Source organism: Chelonoidis abingdonii, chromosome 13 (assembly GCF_003597395.2).
Source record: "Chelonoidis abingdonii isolate Lonesome George chromosome 13, CheloAbing_2.0, whole genome shotgun sequence".
Taxonomy (NCBI): Eukaryota; Metazoa; Chordata; order Testudines; family Testudinidae; genus Chelonoidis; species Chelonoidis abingdonii.
The window spans coordinates 14,667,262-14,689,428 of NC_133781.1; the positions used below are offsets into that span (position 1 = coordinate 14,667,262).

The 22,167-nt window shown below is 50.3% G+C and overlaps 1 protein-coding gene across 4 annotated transcripts in view; it reads left to right on the top strand.

The window, feature by feature from the left end:
- The window catches only part of SEPTIN9 (septin 9), a 281,197-nt gene that overhangs the window by 195,460 nt on the left and 63,570 nt on the right, over positions 1–22,167 (top strand). Inside the window, exon 1 of one of the 4 annotated variants that reach the window (XM_032792787.2) lies at positions 11,920–11,963. The exons of the other annotated variants lie outside the window; for them this stretch is intronic. The gene's annotated coding sequence lies outside the window, so the exon portion shown is untranslated. Of the gene's footprint in view, positions 1–11,919; positions 11,964–22,167 lie in introns of those variants that run through there. 4 annotated transcript variants of the gene reach the window in all.

Here is a 22,167-nt window from a genome sequence, read left to right on the forward strand (position 1 = left end):
GAATGGGCTGCTACCGGCCCCCCGCTAATCCCCTGGGCCACTCTGGGGCTGTGGGGCCCCCAAAAGTGGCCCCCCACAGCTCCTGCCTCCCAGACCTTGGTGGGGGATGAAAGGGGAGGCCTGGGGCCCCACACAGACTCCCCAAATGGCTAGGGACGGCCGTGAATTTACCCATCCCTCCTCTGTCAGCCTGTCCCTCAATTTCAAGTAAGGATGGGTGGTCCACAACGAAAATGAGAATGGGGCTAAGGTTTGGGCCACACTCCCATTAGGGACGGACACGCACAAAGAAAAGGAAAGGGAAAGCTGAACTCACACTATCTGCATTGATTTAGCATTAGAACCATCTACTCAGACCTGAAGTGTTTATTAGCTGAATCCAGTCTCTGAGGAAATGGCGTGCGCTCTGCTCTGCTTCTACCTGTAGGAGCTCAAAACAAGAGGAAACCATGCAAGAAAGAGAGAGGAAGTGAACCAAAGCCACATGAGAAGCTTTTTGGGTCACATATAACCCTGGCCTTTGCTGAATACATACCTCATCTGATCCTCTGCACCTTTCGATGTCAGTAACTGCATTGCTCTTTGTTCATTATGGCCCCGATTCAGCAAAGCACTTAACATGCTTAAGTTTAAGCTCATGAAAAGTTCTGTTATAGGCAGCGGTGCAACAGCGCTCACGTGCGTAAGTTCTTTGTTGCTTCAGGGCCTGCATGCTTAGAGAAGTGACCGGCATTGCTGAGCTGGAAGCTAGAGCTAGGCAGGAAAGCACCAGTCACTATCCAAGCAGAGGACTGGTATGAGCCAGGCACTTAGCTGTGAATGTGAAATGAAGATGAACAAGGAGAGTAAGTTATCAGTGGCATTAAGGGTATTTAATGTCTCAGCCTTGAAAGATTCCAGAGCACTTTGGAAATGACTGGCCTGCTCCGGCTCTCATTGTGGTCAATAGGAACTTCCTCCCCCTTACTGATTGCAGCCACGTCCAGGATGGCACATGGCAGCTATTTAACCATGCACACCAATGCGACACAATCCTTTTAGCGTGAGACCAGAAGAATGACACAGTGTGTCCCACTGAAACCACATAGGAAATTTAGAGAGAATGTAATTAGCTGGTGGGAAGTGGGCCAGGACCTTGCAGGTAGCACTCGTTCTGCAGAGAGGAGCCATGGGAATGACAAGGATGAGTGCTTAGGTACTGTGTCTCATACTACACCCAGAAGATGGCAAGTGAAGGTGCACTGTCAGGTTCACTTTAAGCCCAGGACAGGATGTGGCACATCAGAGTTGCAGTGCTGCAGTATCGTCATCGCTACACCCGGCATATCTGATGCTGCAGGATTTGTCTGTGAATGAATGTCTGTTGCAGAGACAACCCCCGCGAGACTGATTAAAAGGAAGTCCTTGTGGACTCTTAGGGGCATCTATGCAAGGACAGTCCCAGAGCTGTAAAGCTGTTTACTGCAGGAGCGAGGGGACACAGGAGAGTGAAGCAAGCACAGTACTTGGGGAGGGGGTCCAGATACAAACTGGCTTGAATCACAAGTGAAGTGACTCCTAAGTAAGCTGCTTGGGAAATAGCTTGGACAGTTTAGAGCAAAAATGGATGCCTGTTTGGGTTAGAGGTTCTTGGAGGGTTATGCAGACAGATCTCTCAGCCCTTCAGGGAGACGAGACAGGGCCACCCAGCGCTACCAGCATGAGAACAAGCTTTTAAGAACACTTGCTATAAAAACAGAAAGAGATTTAAATGATAACCCGAGGCTGCTTCCTGTTTACAAGGCGAGACCTAGATGATCTCCCAGGAGGGAGGCAGAGGTGCTTACAGCCTCGGGCATCCCTCCATGGGTTCTGAGTACATGTGATCCTTCCTCTTGCTCCTGTACTCTGATTGGCTCCTGTCATGCTCTCTGGTCTGATTGACTGTCATCCTCAAACTCCTGCTCCATATGCCTACCCCAAACATGGAGACCTCAATTTTTGACTTTCCACTCATTTTGTCACCATAGAGTCATAGAAGTGTAGGACTGGAAGGGACCATGCTGAATCCCTGTCTCCTTTGTCTTCCCCATCCTCCTCGTGACGTGTATCCTTCCCACTCCTCTCAATCCAAACACAAATAATTCCTTCTCTGGTTAACTTGCAGTTAGTATCAGTGACAGAGTGGGGCAGAGGCCAGACATGTTTAGTGTGGGCATATGGATCTGAGGTCTGAGGACAATAACCAATGAGAGTACAGGGATTTGAATAATTATCAAAGGGTTACTGAGAAATAATTTGAGAGCGATTATGCAAAACACTACCCATCAGCCAGTTAGAGTGTATATTTGAGAAACAGGCCCAGTTCTGTGTCACATCTTGTAGATGCATCCCTCTATTCTAACTGGCTCTGGTCTGCATAAGAACTGTACAGTCTTTTCTCCTAACCATGCAAATGGTTTTGCAAATCCCTGCACTCTGACTAGCTCCTGTCCTCAGCAATCCCCATCCATATGCCCAAAAATTCCATCTCGGTGCAATTTGGGATAGGCTGCAGCCTGCATGGAGAACATCTGGCATCTGTACATTAAACAGTATTAATCACAGCACAGATTAAATCAAGTCAGATGGTACAACATCCCTCCTTCCCCCTAGTGAAGGTCAATTCAGTGTTTCAGCTGTAAATTTAACATAGTGGTCTGGGCAAATGATACTCTGGCAAGAACAACTGCTGTGTGGGATGACAGGATGGACAGCACTCTTCAACAAACTAAAAAACCATGTGGTCCTGTGACTTCTGAAATCCCCTGCAGCATTTGAGCTGTTTCCTAATAATTCCTGATCACCTTCGTTTTGAGCCTAGATCCGTGAAGGTTTCTTGTCACCCTCACCTGGGTTGCTCTCTCGCCTTGAATTTTTTCATTGTGTGTAGCGCTATTGAAGGGCCAAATCCTGCCATCCTTACTCCAGATGAGCAGCACCTTACTCCATGATGTAATGGGATTCCTTGCATACCTATGTACCGCTCAGCCTATGGGTGGCAGAATTGTCACTACTAATTGTATTCCAGTAACAGTACTGGAGTCGAGGCCCCACTGTGCTAGTGCTAGAGCCTAGCCTTGCCCCAAATAGACAAGACAGGCACAGGAAATATTACTGTCCCCGTTGTGCTGGGAATAATCATAGCTGGGGAACTGGAGTACCTAGAGAAAGTGGATCACATCCTCCCCTGGTTAAAATCCATGTAGCTCAATTGAAGTCACCCAGCATCTGGCCCTAAATGACTAGCCCAAGGTTATGCAGGAAGCTTGCAGAGCTCAGAACTGAGCTTGCATCCTGTCAGGGTCAGTGCGGTCAGTGCCTTAACCACAAGGCTATCCATCCCCTGAGAAGTCTGCCCTGCGTGAACAGCTGCATCTAAGGGATATTAAGCTCCCCATGTGATACCATAGGTGTGAGTGTTTCCCAGCACTGCCCATACAGGAAGGCTAGTCCTCCTGGAGAACTGTTCTGGGAGGAGGCCCAGGAACTGGTTGTGATGCACAGAGGACAACTGATGAGTAAGCACTGCTAAGAGGGATTGTCAGCAAAGGTTGGGAAGCTCTAGCAGCCTGTAGATTTGAGCTGGGTGGAAAATGGATTTTCTGTTCCCTGGGAAATTCCAAAATTTCCAATTTCTTTCTATTCTGAAACAGAACGGAAACCAAACCTTTGAAATTTCCTGCAAACGGAGATTCTGGGAGGGGGGAAAAATGGTTTTGCATTGATTAAAACATTTGGTTTGGGTAAAATTAAAACATTTTGCTCGGATTTTGACCCATTTAAACTTCATACAACTTTTTAATATTAAAAAAATGAATTTTTGTTTGACTAGTGTTTTGAAGTGAAAAATCGTAACATTCTGTTCCAGAAATGTTGAATTGGGATGTTTTGACATTATCAAAATGCTTTGTTTTATTTGTTTAACACTAAATGTCAAAATCACTTTTTAAAAACATTTTGATTTTGACAAGTGTCATTTTCCATTAATAAAAATTTTTTTTATGAAGAATTTCCAGCCAGCTCTACTGTAGAGGTGATTAACGAAGAGCTGCTGTCTCCCAATCATCCTGGAGCCTCTGCGGACTCTCCAGGGTTTATTCTCCTCCATGTAATCCTTGGCTGGGGGTATGGCTACACTTGCAACTTCAAAGTGCTGCCGCGGGAGTGCTTTGAAGTTACGAGTGCAGTCACAGCGCCAGCGCTGGGAGAGCTCTCCCAGCGCTGCAGGTACTGCACCTCCCCGTGGGGATTACCTTACAGCACCTTACAGCGCTGGGAGCTTACACTGGCGCTTTTCACACCCCTGAGCGAGAAAGTTGCAGTGCTGTAAAGTGCCAATGTGGCCAAGGCCTGGGTCAAATCTCTCTGCCTGACCTTTCTATTCCCCTCCCGTCAGGAAATAAGGAACGGGAGGAAGCTGCTCAAGTTTTTGTGGCTGTGCAGAACTACAGGAGTGTAGCACAGAAAGTCAGAGCTCTCATGAGATGACCGGAGTCTAAGGGAAGTTGAAAGATAGGGGGAAAGTGCAGAAGTGGCTTAGTCTGAGGGAGGAATACCAGTAGCGTGATGCAGGCATCAGCACAGGAAAATGCTCCTTTGGCAGAGCCCAAGTTAAGCAAAGCCCAGAGATTTTTAGGTGTGATACTGAACATGGTCTCTGCATGCCCCTATGCAAACTAGATGGTTGTGCCCAGAACTTAGTGATCTAAGCCAGGCCTGCCTCTTCCGTTTTCACAGTGGGGGGAGGAGAAAGCCCCTGGGGAATAGGTTTGGTTATCATTGCACCTGGTTTTGGGTTGCTGAGCAGCTGGGTAGCAGAAGGGAAAGAGTCACGAATAAGCCTGTGTTCTGCTTTAGGAGCACATATAGTGACCGTTCCTAAATGAGCTGCTACCTATTGTTCTCTCGATTTCCATACAGGGCTGCTAAGCATCTGCAGCAGGGGCCAGGGGAGCAGGGAGTGTTCTCTGCCAAAGGCTAGAGTTTAGGGATCTCTTCAAAGCCCCCTGCGGGAATGGGTGCCCAGTTCCTCCCATTAATGCCTCATGGGAATTGGTGTCCAGATCCCTTAGCTGGCTTTGATGGTCTCAGCGTCGTATCCTTCCATCTCCCTGTTCCCGTCTCTTCTGGCTCCTATGGGGTGGATTATGCCAAGTGCTCAGCAAGTCCTGGAGGCACTGAGTGTCCTCCAGTCGCTCAGGATCTTGCAGAATTGGTCCCCAAATCGCTTAGCCTTTCTCTTCTTATTACAAAGCTCTGCCCACTTACATTGCAAATTACAATGAGAACATCTAAAGGGCACAAAGGATGTAGATGATGGTGGATTTATCAACCTTCTTGTATGTTCCCTGGCTCTGTTTTAAGGGCCCTGAGAGCAGAGCTCCAGGAGCAGGGGGAACTGGACCTCCTTTCCCTTGAGTTGCTGGGAGGAGTGTTCTCTTCAATAGGTGGGATGCTGTTAATGCTGGTTTGTTTGCCTGCTATGGTTACTGCAGCTGCCCTAGTGCTTCCCCTGTGCCCTGTTGTTTGTTTTTAGGACCAAGCCCTCTGGAAGGACAAAACCACCAAAGGACCTGGGTGGATTAAGGAACAGGTCATCTCGAGAGTAACTATCTTGAGGAGGAGGAGGGTTAGATGCTTACACTTAGTCTGCATCTCTTTGAGACCGAGGTCATGCGTGGCAGGCTGGTCCAAGCAGAGATGCGACCAGTTCCTCAGACTGGTTCTTGTCACTAAGCTGAGGCGTGCTGGAAAGAGGAGAGGAACCTGGGACACTCTGTTGGCAGGGTTGCTTCCCCATATCAAGCTGTGGATGTTTCACTTGAGTGCTGCTGCAATAAGCATCTCTCCTCTGTGGTTGTATTTTATGTGACCACTTTGGAGGCAACCTTGGAACATGGGGACTTCTGGGCTACACTGTCCCACGTAGATGTAATGGTCACTCATTCTGAAGCTTCCACATGCTACCTCCCAGGTTCATTGACATATATTGCTGATATGATAACCTGCCTCTGTACAACATCCTCCCCAGCTCTGAGGGGCTGGCTCTTGAGAACATGCTCCTTGGCAATAGAGTCCCATCTGTAAAACACACACTGCAGATGAGGGGTGACCATTGATTCTGATGATCCTAACTCTCTAATCTAGTGTTCAGGTGTTGTCCAAGACTGTCCAGTTCACACAGTCCAGTATCGGACTGACAAGTCAGATGCCAACCACAGATCACCCATGCCAATTGCAAAATTGCTGTTATGCATATTCCACTGGGAAGCATATTTCTCTTTAGCAATTTTGCTTGTGGACAATTTAAATATCTGTATACAGGTCACTGCGGCAGGAGCCTGGTCTCCCAAATCTCTCCCTGGTAAGGTGCTCTGCTCTGTCAGTTGGATAGTAGAAAGAAGCTATTATGAGAAGAATGGTCAGGAAGCAAACTCCCTTCCTCTCAGTACTGGATGAGCTTGAGTCATCCTGCTGGCTGTTTAAGGTAGCAGGGATGGGTTAGGGCAGGGCGAACTCCTCCCCAGTGCATCTCTATGGAGTATGAGTGACTGATATAACGTGCCTGGCCCCTTGTTAGGGCTAGGAGGAGATGGCACCAGAAGGATTCCCCCTCTCCCTGCCCTGCCCCAACAGCTTTAGTTGTGAGAACCTGCTTCCAAAAGGGGTTTGGAGGAATCTTTGTTTTTTCTCCTTATCTGTCTTTGAGCTTGTTCCTGCATGAATGAGTGGGGTGGTTCAAAGGCCAGCCTTCCCCCCACCCCCCACTTCCCATGCCTCAGTCTGTTCTTCGCTGCATGTGTGAGAGAGATTTCTTACCCCAAGCAAAGGCCAGCCAAAGGATGGAGAAGACCGACTGTGGCCAGTAACCCAGAGAGGCTGCCTGTGTACAAACCCATTGATATGTCCTGACCTGGACAAAGGGCTCATGCTGCGGCAAGCGTTTGCACGTGGGGTTGGTTTGGGAGCAGATGTGCTGTCAGAGGGCGAGGTACGTTCAGCTTGCAAATGGACAATGAGTAGCAGCAAAAACCTGTCCCAAAGGCATGTGTTACCATCCATCTTACTTATCCAGGCTTGCAACCATAGGTGCCGACTCCTTGGGTGCTCCGGGGCTGGAGCACCCATGGGGAAAAATTAGTGCATGCTCTGCACCCACTGGCAGCCAAGCTCCCCTTACCCCTGCCCCATCTCCATTTCCTCCTCCTCCTTCCCCTTCCCTGAGCATGCCACATCCACACGTCTCTGCCTACCTCCCAGGGCTTCCTGCTGGGCTGTGGCCAAACAGCTGTTTGGCAGCGTTAGCATGCTCCAGAGGTGGGGCAAGGAGTGGGAACGTGGTGTGCTCAGGGGAGCAGGTGGGGCTGGGGCAGGGATTTGGCGAAGGGGTTGGAATAGGGGCAGGAAGGGGCAGAGTTGGGGTGGGAACTTTGGGGAAAGGGTTGAAATGGGGGCAGGGCAGGGGTGGGGCCTATGCTTGCAACCCGCCAAGCTCACTGATCCTGTGCTAATGTGCCATTTGGGCGAAGGGGAGTTGGTAAAAATGCACAAGAAAGGGAGTAGTCTTAGGTGAAGCCAGTGTGTGTGTTCATTTGTAGATTGCAGTGTGGGTCCCTGTGTTATGCTGTGGTCAGTGATTTGTGTCAGAGCCAGAGACTAGAGCATTTAGGAGAGCGTGGGTAGGGAGTATCTGCCTTCCCATGTCCTAAATTATTCACGTAACACGAGTACAGTAGTGATTCAGCACATGAAAAAAGATGACAGCGTCCTCTATCTCAGGTAGTCATTTTCCAGGTGTTTCCAGGTACTCTCCCACAATGGGACTCCAGTCCTGGTCAGTGTTCCCTCTAATTTTTCCCATGCATGTGGGGATTGATGTTTATGTGCACCAACATTGAGGTGATGTGTGATGTATCACGTCCACCTTGGTGCACATAACAAAATTAATGTGGCAGGGTGGGGCCAAGGGGTTCGGAGTGTGGGAGGTGGCTCAGGGCTGGGGCAGAGGGTTGGGATGTGGGTGTGGGGGGTGAGGACTGCAGCTGAGGGTGTGGGCTATGGGGTGAGGCCAAGGATGAGGGGTTGGGGTGCAGGCTGCCCTGGGGCTACAACAGGGAGAGAGGACTCCCCCTGGGCTGGGTGCCTCTCCCCCTCGCGGCAGGTCTGGGTCTGGGCTGGGGCCAGCAGAGAGAGGCACCTCTTCATCCAGGACTGCGGGAGAGGCATCTCTCCCCGCTGCAGCCCTGAGCGCCTGCGCGGCACTTAATAGGCTGCTGCGCAGCTGCGCAGCTTAGAAGGAACTTAGGTCCTGATTAATGATGGGTTCGATTCACCACTGCCCTGCACCTTGTGCCATCATTGGCACACAGGGAAAGCAGACAGGTATCCCTTTACGCCTGCCTTCCACAGGTGGAAAAGCCAAGGTAAATGGCAAGCTGGTGGCGAGTTGGGCCTAGTTCAGTGGTCCCCAACCTTTTTGTGGCCAGTAGCACATCCATGTTTTCAGAAGAGTGTGGTGGGCGCCAACAATTTTTCAAGGCTTATTTTGTATTTGTACGTTAAATAATACAAAAAAATCATATTTAATATTACATAATATATGAATCCATAAGATAAAAAGGGTAATTTTACATGTAAAAGATATTCATTCAATTATTCGGCAATTACTCTTTCACCTTACCATGTGAATTTGCTCTTTTTTATCTACCTGTAAGAAAAGGAGTTTTTACAAAATAAATATAAACAGTTTTCATCTTATTTATTTTAAAAAAGTAAAACATTGTTGAACTCCTGGTCCAAATATATTTATTATTCTTTCTTTAACATAGAATGAAGCCTGCAGCCTCAGACTACTCTGTCCCCGGCAGACGCGGGGCCGCGGCTTCTCTCCGGCTGCTGGGGACAGAGAACACCGGCTCCTGCAGCCCCGGAGAAGCTGGAGAGAAGCTGCAGCCCTGCACCTGCCAGGGACAGAGAACTCCAGCGCCCACAACCTGCGGTCCCAGAGTTCTCTGTCCCTGGAAGGCGCGGGGCCGCGGTTTCTCTCTGGCTTAAGCCATGGCCCTGTGCCTGCCAGGGACCGAGAACTCTGGTGCCCACAGCCCCGGAGTTTTCTGTCCCCAGCAGGTGCCAGGCCGCGGCTTCAAAGCCAGAGAGAAGCCGCAGCCCCGCCCTTGGCGAGGACAGAAAACACCGGCACCCGCTGCCTGCAGCTCCAGAGAAGCCAGAGAGAAACCGCAGCCCCGCGTCTGCCAGGGACAGAGAATACTGGCGGCTGGAGCCTGCAGCCCCGGAGTTCTCTGTCCCCGGCAGGCGCGGGGCTGCAGCTTCTCTCCCCTGCTGGGCACTAGTCGGGCGCACATAAATGTCCCGGCGGGTGCCATGACGCCCGTGGGCACTGCGTTGGGGACCACTGGCCTAGTGCATTTATGGCTTTACTAGCCCGAATCTGCTGAAGTTCCTTGTCTTGTGTATTTGTTTCCCAACAAAAGTGGTTCATAAAACTAGCCTCTGCTCATTCACCTTGTTTAATAGATTGTCCTGGCTAGGCTTGCTACTTGTTGTTTCTTAGCTGGGTTGGTTTAAGGGCTGGGCTTGTTTCAGCCCACCAATTCCTCTGGCTTGATTACTCCCAGCAAAAGCCTCCCTACTGCTCCAGACACAAAGGGCTAGACATGGCCCAGGGGATTCCGCATAGGCCAAGGGAGAAGGACTCCTTAAGTTGCAGTAGCTCCAGTTGCTCCTGCACCTGCTGATCTGGGTGGGGCTTCATCTAGCCAAAGGGCCAGGCCCAGCAGCCCTGCTCCCTCTACAGGGCTGGCTCCAGGCACCAGCATTCCAAGCTGGTGCTTGAGGTGGCAATCTGCAAGGGGCGGCAGTCCCTGTTCTTTTGCCCCCAAGCAGTGCGTGAATTGCCGCCGCGGATGGCGGGGGTGTCCGTGTGCTTTTAGTGCGGCAGGCGCGTTTCCGTGGTGGCGGCAATTCTACAGCAGCTTCTATGTTTAGCTGTCTGCAACGGCTTCAGCTAAACATAGAAGCTGCTGCCGAATTGCCGCCGCCGTGGAAACGTGCCTGTCGCCCTAAAGGCACATGGACTTGGCAATTCGGCACGCTGCTTGGGGCAGCGAAAACTGTAGAGCCAGCACTGTCCCTCTAACTCTGCTGTCTGAACATGTGCAGGGAGCCCCTATGGGACTGAACTCCACTGTGCACAGAGGGTGCAGGACTCCTCAGATAATGACCCCCTCCCTGTTCAACAAAACCACAGCAGCCCTGTGCCTATATGGCCCTCGTGTTCATGGAAGAGGAGTCCCAGTGTTGAACTGGAGACATCAGAGTCCCCTCCATGACAGTGGGTTGGGATGTAGGACAAGCTGTGACTAGAGGGCAGGCATAGGCGTGGGAAATAGGGATGTGGGGGGTGCTGCAGCCCCAGATTTTATGTGAGGCCACCAGCCCCGCAGCCAGGGCTCCACTCCCCAGCTCATGCCCCGAGAGTTGGCCCCATGCCCCACCTGCTGGCTCCACACCCAGGGCCCTGCTCCTGGCCTCCATGCAGGACTCTGCTCCCTGGCCCTCTGCAGGGGTCCTGTCTGCCAATCCCACTCCCTGGCTGCTGGCCCTGTGCTCGGGGCCTATGCCCCTGGTCCTGTGCCTGGGGTTCTGCTCCTGGGGCCCTGGCCCTTCATCCCACTCCCTGGCAATTGGGCCACGCTTCCAGGGCTCCAGGGCCAGTCCCCTGCTCCTAGGGCTCCACTTCCGGAGCTCTGCTCCTGGCCTCACATGTGGGCTCCTGGCTGCCAGCCCCTGCCAGGGGCTCTGTTCCTGGCCCCACGGCCCCCCTGTCCCCCCAGCTGTGGCCACTGCCTTGGCCCCCTTATGCCTGTCCGGGTCCCTGGCTCCTGGAGATAGAGCCCTGCTCCCAGCCTTAGCTTTGGGCAAGGGGGTGGAGGGTGCAGACAGGGGCAAGGGGGCTGGCTTTCAGCACCCCCACTACTAAAAATATTCCACCACCACTGACAGCCGGATCAGGCAGCAGGAGGAAGATCTGGCTGGGCTGGGAGGAAGATGTCAGGGGTTAGAGGAAGATCAGTGAGGTCACCTTGTTCATTTCCCAGCTGAATGCACAAATGCAAAGTGCAGTTCAGCACAATTACAATCACTTACAGCAGAGGAGCAGCCAACTAACCTGCTGTATTGGCAGCAAGGTGATGGTCCTGTGGCTAAAGCACAAGGCTTGGCATCAGGAGAGCTGGAGGCCGGCCACCATTCTGCTACTGATTTCCTCCATGACCTTGGCCAAATCCCTTAACCACAGTGTGACTTGGGATTCCCCCCCAGGGTGACCAGATGTCCTGATTTTTGGGTCTTTCTTATGTAGGCGCCTATTACCTCCCACCTCCTGTCCCGATTTTTCACACTTGCTGTCTGGTCACCCTAATCCCCCCACCAGTGAAATGGGGGTGATAATGCTTAGCTGAGTGGCGGGGGAGTTGTGAAGCCCAGTTCATTCACAGGGGCGCCTGCTTTGAGCTCCTGTGGGATGAATGCTCCCTGTTTTCCGGATCGCCCCTGCATGACAGCTCCCTGAGTTTTCGAAATCCCCATAAGCTGAGTCAGCCTCACCTCCTCTCCTTTTTAGAGCGGAGACTTTCCTCTGAATTACTGTATCAGCGTTTTTATTTTTAATTGGCTCTTTTGAACTGCCCCCCCCCCCTTCCTCTCAGCCGGTTCCACTGGACTCTGCACCCTGGGCAGTAATTACCCATCGGCACTCCCACCCCGCGCCACTGCCTAGCTCTGCTGCCCCGTGGGGTGCTCATTAGTCACAGAGTGACAAAGCCCCTTTGATCATTGACTAGCACTCTGAACCATGTGACCCCGAAGGGGGCGGGCCTTCCCTGCTAACATAGTCAGGAGCCTAGAGTGCTTCAGCTGCTTGGGTGAGTCTGCTCATTCTCCCTTTGTTCTTTCCAATAATCCTCCTCTTCCGCGTGTCTCGCCTTCTCTCCGGCCGCAGCTTCCCACGCAGGGCTGGGGACCTGCATGCCCGGGTAGGGATGGGGGAAGGCAGCAACCCTAAACTGTGATCGTGGGCTGCTTTCAGTGGTAACGTGCGAGGCTCAGCAGAGCGGGCAGCCTTCAGGCTCCTGTCCCCCTTCTGGAGATGGGCAGGTTTCAGCAGCTCTAGCCATACTAAAAGCTTTCAGCCTTCAGGCTGAGTCATTGTAACCAGAGAGAGAGACAGGGATGGGGGAATTTTGTTTCCATGCTCCGACCAGATCCCGCCCGAGAAAGAAGAAAAGAGCTTTGTGTTTCCCAGCTCTCTCTCTTTGTAAATATTTGGCCAACTGAGCCAAGTGCTTTAGTTTCTTTCTCTCTGGTGGTTTCTTGCCCTTGCTTTGGAAGGAGCCTGTTTTGCTCTCCTTGAGACAGAGACTTAACTGTAACTTTCCTCTTGCGTTTATCTAACAATCTCGTTTGAAAGAGTGCAGAGCGAGTGGCTGGGTGTTCCTGTAAGCCCTGGAGGTAGGGGGGTGGGAGTCCCAGGTCAGGTTGTGTTCCCTGAAACTCAAATGACTGTTTTTCTTTACCCCGTGTTCTCAAGTGTCGCGTTCAGTCAGTGCTTCTGCTGCTGGGTTACCCCTTGCAAGCCTTTTAACGACGAAGACTTTCAGGGCTGCAGGGAGATATAGTGAGAGGGTTGGGGGAGGGCAAGACTTTTCTTCGCAATTTACTGGGAGCTCCCGGTTCTTAAATGATCACTTGAGACAGCGGATCGCAGCAGGATCATTGAAGATTGGGAAACTGTGTTTATATGGCTCTGTGGGAAAGCCGTAGTCCTACTTTTCCTGGGGCTTTTCCTGGGGCTTCTCAGACAGACAAGTGCTAGGGTGTGGGGTCCTTCCGCAGGTACAGATCTGGTCCTGGAACCATTGCCTTACAATGAAAGGATTTGTTTACAGGAAATACGCTCTGTTCTTCAGTCCTGGTGTCCCCAAACAACTCATTGTCACCTGGCACTTCAAAATCCAAACAACCTGAGCACCAGATTCTTAGGGTTGCTCTGCTCCCTCTACTGCAGTGTGCCTGTGCTGCGTGAAGCCAGCATCCTTGTTGGGAAACCAGCTTTGTTCCAGGAAAACTTAGACTTTCTTTTTAAAAGACGCCAGATTCATTCCTTGGGTAGCTCCACTGCAGCCAGCAAAGTAGCATCTGGGATGAATCTGGCCTGATCTATCTAGTGCCATGAGCATCTGCTGAGACAGTCTTTACCCTTTATGAAGGATGCTTTCTTTTCCATGGCTGGGGGGCTGAGCAAGCAGCTGAGTATGTAACTGCCATTGTTACTGGTGGAGTGAGGTTGTTTCCAGGATTTTCTGTAATGACTATCACCACAGTATGCAGGATTCATTTATGTTATTAATGCAGAGAACTGAGAATGGAAACCAGTTTCTGAGTTCAGGTCCAGGTGTGTTCTGGTTCAAACTCACTGGCTTAATGTGGACTACTCTTATGTAAATTCCCTACCATTGCACTGGCCTAGATGCCCTGTGGATCAGATAAAGCAGGCCATCTGTAGGGGTAGGGTTAGGGTACCACTGCTCCAGCATTTTAAAACTGGTTATATAGAACAGAGCTGATGAAGTAACCTACTATCCCAGGGGACTGGATTCTCCTGTTAGGAAGCCTTACATATTAAAATCTAGATTCTGGGTTGGTTTCTGCTCTCAGATGCATGAGCCTAGATCTTGTGATGGAAAGTTTGCTTGTACAAGCACATACAGGAGCTGCTTTTAGTGGATATACAACCATGTGGGCCTTGTGTTTTTAGGGGACCAGATCTGGCTCTTTTAAGCACTTCTGTTCAACCCCTTCCAAAATCTAGCACTGTGCTCCTTAAACCCGCCTCCTCCCCCAGAGGTTGAAGTGTAAATCCATGCGTGTAATTGCACAGCGCCCGCTATGTCTTAGCCCTGACCCTGCTGTGAAGAGCATTGGATAAGAGATGTGGATATACACCTTTACCCCTATATAACGCTGTCCTTAGGAGCCAAAAAATCTTACCGCATTATAGGTGAAACCCCGTTATATCGAACTTGCTTTGATCTGCTGGAGTGTGCACACCCCCCCCCCCCCGAGCACCACTTTCCTGTGTTATGTCAGAATTCGTGTTATACTGGGGTAGAGGTGTGTATGTTTCCCACTCTCGGCTTCATGCCTTCTATTGGAGCAATGTGTCCTAGTGCATAGAGTACTAGATTGGGATTCAGGGGACCTCGGTTCTGCTCCCAGCTCTGCCACTGACCTGCTATATGACCTTAGGCAAGTCATGTCCCATCTCTGTGCCTCATTTTCCTTGACTATAAAATGAGGATGATGATGTGTCTTTTGTAAAGTGCTTTGAGATCTACTGACGAAAAGTGCTGTGCATTTAGTGTTATTACATCACGAGTTCATCTTGCGCTCAGAAGAGTTTCCCACTCCCACTCCTTCGGTGCCAAAGTGTGCTGCGCTTCCACTGGAATTGGGGCAGTAATCGGTCCCGCACTGCTTCCCTCACAGTCCCCAGTGTAGGGGGCATGCCAAGGGCACAGCCAGGGACCTGTTGGGAGCAGGAGAGGGCATATTCGTAGCAAAAAGCACTATGGAGATTCCGGGCTGGGGCACAGCTCATAGGCTATGTCTGCACTGCAGCTGGATGCCTGCGGCTGGCCTGTGCCGGCCGACTCAGGCTTGGGCTCTCAGGGGTTGTTTCGTTGCTGCATAGATTCTGGAATCCCCCTCCCATCTGTCAGGGTCCTAGAGCCCAGACTCTAGTCTGAGCCCAGAAGTCTACACAGCATTGAAACAGCCCCGCAGTCCAAGCCCCACAAGCCTGAGTCAGCTGGCATGGACCAGCCGCTGTGCAGACATACCCACAGGCAGCCCATGGGAGGAGAGCAGCCTCATAAACTGCTCTAATTTATGCCTGAGGCCGCACAAACTGTGAATCTGGGCCGCACAAAGGTACGGTGGCGTTACCTCTGACCCCTCTTCTGCCGATCTCCGCCTTCTGTGCTGAGTCTCCAGGGCTTCAAGCCTTCCTGCCTGGTTTGTTCACTGATCCTGTCACCACACTGTCCCTTACCTGACCCATTGCTCTGTGCCTAGTCTTGTCTTGCTGAGCTTGTAAGCTCTTCAGGGTATGGCGTGCATCTGACACTGTTTTATAATGCACCATGTATGTTTACAGCACTGTAATAATGATGCTTAATGCTATCACAAAGTAACTAGTGCAACCCATGTAACACTTTTTAGTTAAGGTGAATGTCTCTATGTTAATACAGCAGAAAGTCTCCGTGTCTGCTGGTGGAATAAAGTCCATCTCCTGGAGAGGACATCAGAGTGCAGTATCCAAGAGCTGTGACATCATGGTGATTTAAATATGACTTTTAAAGTCTGACAGTATTCTAACCAATAGGATAGCTGTATACAAATGAACCAAAGTCTAACTGTATTGTGATTGGTTGAGTAATCAATGATGTCTCACTCCTGCACTCAGCAATCAGTTGTTCCTAACTTTTTTGAACTCCTTTGTAAGGGAGGGACTCTAAATGTTTAGTTCTCTCCCCTTGAACAGAACACAAGAGAGATTTTACATTGTAAAATATTTAAATTTTAAATACTATGGTTTTCTTGTTAACATAATGTGGTGCCCTATATGCAATACCTAACACAGGTACCCCATCTGTGATGGGGGGGTCAGGGGTTAGGCGTGCATCCCAGGTTCCAATCCCCATACAATCCATCCAAGCCTTATTCTGGTTACCACACTCTCCAAGACTACAGTGCTGTCTTGTTGAGTAGTTTGAGCGAAGCTGGCTCTTATTCCTGACTCTGCCAGTGCTGTTCAGTGGCCTCAGTCAAGTCACTTAACTGCTCTGCACTTCAGTTTATTGATCTCTAAAAGAGGGTTAATGCTTTCCTATCAGGAGTATAGAGAGGCTTAATTACTGCACAAGAGAAAATCCTGCTGAGTTAATGTTGCCAGGGCATTTCAGTGGAGCTCAGATAACAGTCCCTCCAAAAATTCTACCCTGGGTTGAAATGTGGCATGTGAAATTTCAAGGGAATTGGATTCTTTTAGGGAAGTTGAGTAATTGCTGGGAGGTCTTGAAAATCAGGTTTGTACCAGGAAGTTGGTTTCAGCCTTAATTACAGTTATCGCTGCTCCATGACGCATATAAAACACTTTGTATTTCTCGAACAACTGTCACCTGAGCATCTCAAAGAATCATTGTCACACATCCCCTGCTCAATGCATGTGGGTATGGTCTTCTGACTTGCAGTCAGCTATAATTGGGCCATAGCTATTGCTCTCAGCAGCACGTGCCCTGGCTTCTACTGGAAAGTCTCAGTTGCCCTCAAGAGAGGGAAATGGAAGTCCATCCTCACCATGCCCTTGAAATGGTCTTCCATGTGCCCTGAAAACTGTGAGATCTCCTGTGCAGGGTCCTCCTTTCTTTCTCAGAATTCCAGGGCACTGTGGAACTGCAGCATAGGAATTTGCTTTCCCAGCGGTTTGCTATTGTGAGGAGACTTCAAGATCCTACAGAGCAATAATAGATCTCTCACTGAAATAACTACCTGTAATCCCCATCCTGTTTATAGAAAGAGATGCAGCCTCATTGTTCACACTAGAACTAGGCAGACAGCCTGCTTGCTAGTTCTTGCTGGGTCATTGAATTCCGTGGCTTCTGTTGCCTTGGAACAGTGATGTCCAAATTATGGTCAGTGCAGAGCTGGCTGTCATGGCCCTGGCTCCTCTTGCTAAAAATATATTCACTCCTTTCCTAATACACATTTTTCACGTAATAAGCAATTGCTGTCATTGCCGTGGGGCTGTTGTTTGATTGACAGCAGGAAGGGAGGTGGCCAGAGGATTTCTTGTGATGTGGTTAAACTGTTGCATTCTGGGAACTCCTCCTTGGGGCTCACTCCTTTCTCCTGCTCTGAATTTTTATACTCTGTTAAGATAATAAATGATGTCGAAATCTCCATCCTCATCTGTGTTGCCCCCAGGTGTGTTTGTCCTTTCAAGGGCCAGGTACTCAGATCTTAGGAACAGGAGCTAAGGTCCCAGCCAGGACCTTTGGTGCAGATGTTGCTTATTGACAGTCTCTTGGCTTTCACGAGGGTCCAGAGAGCACTGCAGGATTGTTCCACATCAGTTGCTAAACCCCTGAAGCACAGATTTACATGCCTGCAGGTTGAAGGGGCATTTGGAGCAGAGAGAAGGAAGAATAAAGTCTTCTTGAGCTGCTTCTTTAGTGGTGGCTTCTCTGTATCTTCACTTCCATGGTGGTTTTTTGTTTGTTTTTCTAACAAGAGGAGACACTGAATGGAAGACAAAAAAAAAACATGTTCTTCAGTGTTTGGGGAGGACTGTGAGTTAGATGGAGGCACCATTTGCTGTGGGCTTTCTCCTGGCTCAGCTGAAGGAGGTTAATTTTTTCCATTCCCCCAGTAACGCTCTTTTCCCAGGATGGTTGTGAGGAGCAGAGCAATTGCCTCTGTCACTTTCTCAGGGATGGCTGGGCCACAGGGAATGTCTGTACCTGATTCTCCAGATTCATAGATTTAAAAATAGTAAGAGGCAGCCCCTGCTTGGACAATGCACAGGAGGTGGAAAGTATGAATATTTGAAACCCAACTGGACAACAGACTTGCCCACAATGTGTGTGAGACGGGGGCACTGACAGCTCAAGTTTTATGCCCCCTAATGTGGGTTTCTGCTGGGTTTCTTTGGCATCATTTCCCCCTTTGTTTATCCTCTCCATGTCTCCCCACTGGTCAGCTACACTCACTGTAGGTTTCCTCTCCTGGAGCCTTCCCATTGTTAGCCAATGACCCTGGAGCATCTTCAGATGATGTCACGATCCTCTGTTTTCTGCCAGCCTTGTCTGAGCCTGGAGGCCCGCATCTCAGGGTGGCTCTTGTCCTAACCACTAGGGCTCAGAACTGTATTGTGACCCTGTTTTCTTAGTGCAGTGTGAGACTTTGCTTTCCCATCACAAACTGTAGGCAGTGGCCAGCCAACCTTACAGTGGCCTTTGATGCCCCTTCAGGACTGAGGGCAGCCACTAACTGGTGCTGTGTTGGACTCCTTAAACAAGAGAGTTGCTCCCGCTCTACCTTGGGCAATGGGACCCCATTCAAATGCTTCCTCCTCCCCCCCCCCTTCCCCCGACCTGCCAATGGGCCAAGCTGTTTCCTGCTCTGGGCTGCTTCCCTTTGACCCTTGGGCCCATGCTGGGCTGGGCAGGTTCTGAATCAGGCCAGCAGGGGCCGTGGGAGGGTGGGGCAGGCAGGGACAATGCCAGCTTGCTGGCGGGAAAAGTAGAACAAAAGGCAAGGCCTGTATTTTTGTCCCTGACAGTTGGGGCAGCCAGCTGGCTTCTCCTTAGTGGGAGCCTGGCCCCAGCTGCTGAACAGAAGAGGCTTCTCCTTGTTCTCTCTTTGCAGAGGAATTACCATATGAATACTGCTCTTTCCCAATCCCAATGAGGCTGGCTCCTCTGGCGCCCAAGGAAATGCAGATAGCAAGGGTGAGGCCCGGCTTTAGGCACTTCTGCAACTGCATCTGCACAACAAGGCGCTGCTGCTTGGCAGGGAACAGGAGTCCTTCCTCCCAGCAGTTCCATGGGAATGTGGATTTGCGACTTGTGCTCTCTGCAGAGAGCTGGTTTGCAGGGCATGTTCTCTTGCCAGGAGGACTAGATCAGTCAGTTAGCCACAGGCAGCAGGGTAATCCCAAAGCAAAAGAATCCCAATAGAAATGGCACTGCAGTAAATTCCAGATCCAGTTTTGGGAAGGCTCTGATCCAAATCAGAATTTTGTCACCTGCTCCACTCTGGAATGGCCAGACTGAAGCCAGCGTAGTCCTGTGGCTTGGGCACTGCCCTTGGAGTCTGAAGTCCTGGGTACTAATCTAAGCGCTGCCATTGTCCTGCTGCGTGACCTGGGGCAAGTCACATCAGCTTGGTTTTTCCTGTCACTCTGCCTGTCTTGTCTATTCAGACTGGAAGCTCTCAGGCAGGGACTGTCCATACAGAGCCTGCTGCTCTGAGGCCTGATCACAGCCAGGGAATCTAGGTGCTGTTTTAATTCCGATAATAATAACTAAAATGCTGGGTATCCACTGGAAGTTGGGATCTACATCGGCCTGCACTAGCCAGGAGCCAAGGACATGTTGGAGAAGGAGTGCTGAGCTCTGCCCATCTGGGAGGAGAATCATAAGGTGCTTTCTCTTGGTGAGTTGCAGCTAAGAGGAGAGAGGGGATTTCCGTTTTGGGTCTGAGTCAAACTGGCATGAGGGGAATTAATGAGACACTCCCAGGAGTGCCTCTCTGCTAAGTTGAATGTTAAGATACGGTGACCCTAAAACAGAGCTGCAAATGTCTAGTAACGTATTTTCTAGTCTCTTTTGAGACCAAAGAGGGAAGGTGAGACCTTTTGCATTGTTGCTGGAATCCTAACAGTTGCACCCAGTTATCCCCCGTTTAGACCCCTGTCTTCTGCCCAAGAGTCAATTGAAGGTTTGAGGCCCATCAGTGTCACTTATTAATCAGCTGGAGGGGCCACTCTCATGCAGCGTGGGCCACCCCTTCTTCAGAGGTTCATTGCGTTGCCTTCTCAGGACTGGGGAGATGCCAGCCAGGGCTGTTGCACGTGGCCATGCAGCACGCCTCTGCTGGGGCAGCTGAATGTGTTACGATTTTCTCTTTCCTCTAGTCCTGCCTCGGGGGGCTGCTACCATCCAGCCTTCTCTGCTTCATGCGCTGGAGGGCTCTGAGGATGCTAAACTGGAGCCTTCTACCCTAATTAAGCTCAGAGCCATGCTGCATGTGATCGCTGGAACCTCCCCTGCTTTCCAGGGGACAGAGCTCTAAATGGCAAGTCCAGAAGGTCCAGCTCCCAGTCTGTTTCTAGGGAATCAGTGCCTCATGTGCCATTTGGTGACATGAGCGTAAGCCATGAAGCACAGCAGGGCATGTGCTGGTGTCATATGCACACAGCAAGCAACTGACACTCACAAGTAGCTCTGAGCCATGCTGTGTGCTCCTGCCATGGCCTGTGCTCTAACTAGGCAGCTTTGGATACTCCAGAACCAATGAATTTGCTCTGTCAGGCCACGTCTATATGAGCATTTGTAGCTGGGGACCAGTGAAGCACTTCCCCTCCCAAGAGAGAGGCTTAGGTGGAATTAATGAGTTGACCCTTTTTTTAGCTGCTGGCCTCCAGAGCTGTCTCTGTGCTAGAGTGAAAAATGAAGTAGTGCCACTTCAGTGGTGAAACCTAGGACACAGGGAGGCACTGGAGATGTGCTTTGTCTTGAGTGGATGAGTGAGTGCCCCAGGGGTTTCAGTGAAAGCCACCTCCCAGGCATAGGGGCAAGGTAGACACCAGCTTTACCTCCTCCATAAGGTGCTACCATTAAGCCTTAGTGAACTGACACTGATTTGAGCACTTAGGGATCTGATCCTGTGAGGTACTGAGCATCCTCCATTCCCATCGAAGCCCAGGATGGTTGAGGGGGTGCAGCACCTTGCAGTTTCAAAACCTGCATCTTTGAGCCCCAGTCCTGTTGCCCTGCAGCAGCATGGGATGTGCCGCTGCACCCACCCTGTGTAAGGCTGGTGCACTGAGTTCCCAGGGAAGTGCTTCCTCAAGGAGGAAGCGGGTGAGACTGGCAGGGGTGAGGGATGTCCTCCATTGAGCACTCACTCCCTGCTGGTGCTGCAGCACAGAGATAAACAGGAAACTTGTAACAACTCATTTATCATCAGGGTGAGCAGGGCTGACACAAGGGCTTGGGACCAGCCCAGGGTTCCCACCTGGGTTGGGTAAGACAGTGCTGAGCCTGAGGAAAGAAGATGATCCATTGTTCCCCCTGGGGTGTGGGCTGAGGGGGAGATATTATAGGGGTATCAAAAACAATGGTGATGGGCATGACTATAAGAATGTAGCTAGATAACGCTGCACTTACATGCTTGGGCCCTTCCCTCCCATCTACTTCCACCCTTACTCGTGGTTGTCTTAGATCTACAAGTACAAAGCATTATTCTTAGCAGAACAGCACCTGCGTCAAATGACAGGCCTGGTTCTGTAAACAACCTGGGATGAGAAGGCGCTGTTAATTAAGCTCTAGAAGAAAGAGCAGCACCGTGGCAGCTTTAATAGGGTTGTAGCTAAGAGTTTTCCCCTCTCTTTAGTGCTGGGTTTTCCTCCTTTCTTCTGGGCTTCACAGCACCAAAAGCAAGAAAATCTCTCCACCATGGGAATCTCTAGGGACACAAAGAAATGCCCCTTCCACCTGGTTTGTACCTGTGCGTGCGTAGAATGTTGGCAGTCATGAATATATAGGCACAATAAGCCTGTCCTATATAGCCCTTACTCAGGTGAGTCAGAGCCCTGCATTGGTGGGATTTGCTTATGTGAGTAAGGGCAAGATTGGGGTCAGCTGTCAAATGTGGATGTCTCTATCAGGACACACAAAAGGCATTAAAAGATTCAGCACTCGGGAGCATTTTAGCCATATACATGCCTCGTGGAGCACCCAGTAACAAACCCAAGTTCTCTTATGCAGAGAGATGTCCTCACAAAGACCAGCCATGCTGTATGCCAGGGGTAGGCAACCTATGGCACGGGTGCCAAAGGCGGCATGCGAGCTGATTTTCAGTGGCACTCACACTGCCCGGGTCCTGGCCACCGGTCCAGGGGGCTCTGCATTTTAATTTAATTTTAAATGAAGCTTCTTAAACATTTTAAAAAACCTTATTTACTTTACATGCAACAATAGTTTAGTTATATATTATAGACTTAGAGAGAGAGACCTTCTAAAAATGTTAAAATGTATTACTGGCACCCTAATTACCTTAAATTAGAGTGAATAAATGAAAACTCTGCACACCACTTCTATAAGGTTGCTGACCCCTGCTGTACGCTGTCGCCAACTCTGTTCTGAGACTGGAGAAGTGCTGGCTTGCTCAGCATGGACCACAATAGTCCAGAAATTGCCTGTTCTGCGTGTACAGTAATACCTCAGCTGGGAGTATTTGTACTGATATGTAACTGACCACCTTTGTCTGGCCCGTTATGGT